General features: G+C 28.9%; 1 protein-coding gene across 7 annotated transcripts in view; it reads left to right on the forward strand.

The window, feature by feature from the left end:
• SNAP47 (synaptosome associated protein 47) overlaps nt 1–3694 on the forward strand; it is a 23060-nt gene that overhangs the window by 3580 nt on the left and 15786 nt on the right. Inside the window, exon 1 of one of the 7 annotated variants that reach the window (XM_027695535.1) lies at nt 38–329. The exons of 5 other annotated variants lie outside the window; for them this stretch is intronic. The gene's annotated coding sequence lies outside the window, so the exon portion shown is untranslated. Of the gene's footprint in view, nt 1–37; nt 330–2844; nt 3160–3694 lie in introns of those variants that run through there. One more of the 7 variants, XM_027695538.1, reaches the window with a different exon arrangement.

Consider the following 3694-nt stretch of genomic DNA (forward strand, 5'->3'; position numbering starts at 1 on the left):
ATGGGCTCCCTGAGAATTCCAGGGCTGCACATCCAGGGAAGGACTTTAGGATATGGATTAGGATGATCCTGTTTTATGGCACAAGTTGTGAGGCTGCATTAAATATCAATATTTTCACAGTTTTGAGAGCAAAATGCTGTCTTGCTGAGGATTTGGTGGTTTTGTAGGGCTGGGGCGGCTCCTGGGGTGTGAAAATGGGCTCCGGGCTGAGATTTTATTTTAAAAAAATCAGATTTCTTTGCTAATTTAGGATTTTTTTGCCTCCCTGGGCCTGGGGGAAGGTGGATGGTGCTACCAGGAGCAGGTTTTTTTTAGGAGCTGGTTTTCAGGTGATTTTTGTGTTCCATGGGGTCTGTCCCAAGCTTTGGTTCCAGGTTTTCCTCGTGATCATGTGATGTCTTAATTCCATGATTATTTATAGATATTATTTATAATGTCTATTATGAATATTTATTAATATATAATGTAAAGTAATCTAAAATCATATACAGTAATATATATATACAGTAATATATATTACACATATTTTATATTTGTATTTTATAAATATTATATATTGTGCTATTATAGTATATAGTATAATGTATAATAATATATAATATAAAATGAGATAAAATACGAAGTATAATACTATATAGTTGTATATATTTATATATATTTATTTTTTTAATGTAATATGTATTATGTGTATTGTTTATATGTTATAAATATATATAATATATAATATGATACAATATAAAGTAAAAATTATACTGTTTGTATATGTTTATATCTACTTACATATTTATATACTTTTAATATAATATATATTGTATGTATTAATAATAATATCATATATAATATATATTGATAATATATAACACATGGTATAATATATAAATGTAAAAGTATTATAATATTTATCATAAATAATATTTATAATATCCATTATAATATAATATAATACATTATTTATCATCTATATTATAATATATATTAATACATATACACTATTTATACTTTATAGGATGTATTTTTATATGTTATATATAGAATATAAAATAATATAAAATAATTAATATAATCTAATAGAATAATATATATATTATAAATAATTTATGTAAATAATTATGGAATTAAGGCAACAAGTTGTTGTGAACTGGGTGCTGATATTTGAAATTTTCCAAAACCAGTGAAAAGAGGAAAAATGATACAAAATGTTAATTTTTATCATCTTTACTGTATTTATTTCACCTCTAGGCCCTGTCCATTAAGTTAAGCTTAATTTGGATTTATAAATGATAAAAAATAATTAAAAATATATATCTATAAATTAAAATTTTGTTAATATAAAATGTATGTATAAAATATATACTAATAAATTTAAAATATATCTGATTTATAAATTATAATTTATGGATCCTGATTAATAAACCCTTAACGTGGTTTCTCTTCAACTCTCATTGATTTCATTGCTAAAATGGTTGTTTAACCTGATTTATTTGTCCTTTATAGGACTAAATTATTACTGTAATAATTATAAACCCATAATAGGAACATTTCCCACTTCAGTTATCCTGTCAAAAATATTCCCTGGATTTTTTGGAATCCCACTGCTGATGTTTTTGGAATCCCACAGTTTATTCCTTTATTATTTGACTGATTATTAAAGGATGACATTAAAGATTATTAAAAAGCGTTTTTCCTTTTTCCCTGTTTGAAAATAACCTTGACCTGGAAATTAAAATAATAAGTCAGTGGAAATTAAAATAATAAATCAATGGAAATTAAAATAATAAAAGATCAGAATCATAACTCTCTCAAAGTGTCATAAAATCAAAATTCCCTCCATCAGATCCTTCTGAACCAACCTGTGGTGGAGTAACAACCTTGTTTTTCTACGTGGAAAATTATCTCCAAATTAGGAATTTCATGTAGGAAACGATAGAGAAATAAATAATATTTCTTAGACTTTGTTTTGTTGGCTGGAATCTCATTTAAATCCCATTTCTGGGGGCTTTTTCTCCCTCTCTTTGCCCCCAGTACAATAGATTTATGTTTTTATTTTATATATATTTTTATATATAAATAAATATAAATTTTTATATAGATAAAAAAATATAATATAAATCTATAGTACAATATTATATATTATACATTAATATATTATAATTAATAATTATTATAATCAATATAATAATTATAATTAATATATTATTAGCATGTTGATATATTATAATATTTTTAATAATTATACTCTTTATAATATATTATTAATATTAATATATTATTATGTTATATATTAATGATTATATTATATATTGTATTATTATATATAATATTACATATACCTAATATAATATATATAATACATGTAATATATATAATGTATAATAATATATATAATATATATATTTATATATATATAATGTAATATATATATTTATATATATATAAATCCAGTACAGTGGATTTATTATATATAAAAATCCAGGACTGTGTGGATTTATTGGGAATTTTCCCTTTAAACTCCAATTTCTTGGTAAATTTGTGGCCTTTATTTTTTTTTTTCCATATCATCTCTACAATTAATAATGAAAATAAGGTTTTAAAAAGGGCATAAAAATAAGGTTTGGCACCCAAATTCCAGGGGTTTTGTGGGATATAACAAACTGTGATTAGTCCTTATCTTGGGAACATGGAATTTGGAGTATTTAATTCAAAATATCCTTGGAACTGGAGTTTTTAAGGGATAATAATGATGCAGCAACTTGGGAGATCTCAGTGGGTGCTGTGGGAATTCTCCCAAGGATCCCTGGAAAAGGACTTGGCTTCAGGATTCCCAGGGAGTTCCTTGAGGGAGTGGATTGTGTGGAATTCCAAGGCGGAATTAGTGTCAGCCTAAGTGGGGATTTAGGGATCCAACTTCCCGCCTCTCCCTACAAACACCTGGAGCTTGTGCTCTGGGATTAATCCCTAAATTATCCCTAATCCCTAAATTATCCCGTGATCCATCCGAGGAGATAATGAGCTGGTGAGTGATTAAATCCTTATGACTTGATGGGTGTTCCCAAATTAATTGTGGGATGTCAAACTCTAACAAGGAATGAGATGTTCCAGGGAATAATCCGACCCTCGGGAACAAGAAACCTCTGGAATTGTGGACAGAAGCCGCTCCAAGTGTGTTGTGTTTAATCTCCCATTCCAAAGGGTGGATTGTTGGGATAGAAGGAAGTGACAGCTCTTTGTTTTCCTCCCGGGATTCCAGATCCCAGTGAGCAATCCCTGCGGGATTAATGTGTCATCCCAGAGCATCCCAGGAAAATGTGACCCATCCAGAAGTGCTGTGATTATTTCCCAGGACAAAAACTATGGATTTGGGAGTTATTTTGGCTGATTGTTCCAACAAAAGTTTGACTCTCCTTGAATTTGTAAGGAAGATAATTTTTCCAAGTTATTATTCCGAAGTAATATCCAAGAGATAGTGACAATTCCTGAAGAATATGGATCTATTTATGGCTGGGAGTTTCTGCTCTTTAATCCCTGGGAATTCTGCTCAAAAAGTGTCCCTGCCCATAGTAGGGGGTTGGATTAAAAGGTTTTTAAGATCCCTTCCATCCCAAATCATCCTGTGATTCCATGGACATTCTGGAACGTTCCCAACACACCTGGATGTTGGGATATCAGAGTGGAAGGGGAAGGAGCAGTTCTTCAG

Source organism: Neopelma chrysocephalum, unplaced genomic scaffold (assembly GCF_003984885.1).
Source record: "Neopelma chrysocephalum unplaced genomic scaffold, ASM398488v2 Primary Assembly neopelma1_101, whole genome shotgun sequence".
Lineage (NCBI taxonomy): Eukaryota > Metazoa > Chordata > Aves > Passeriformes > Pipridae > Neopelma > Neopelma chrysocephalum.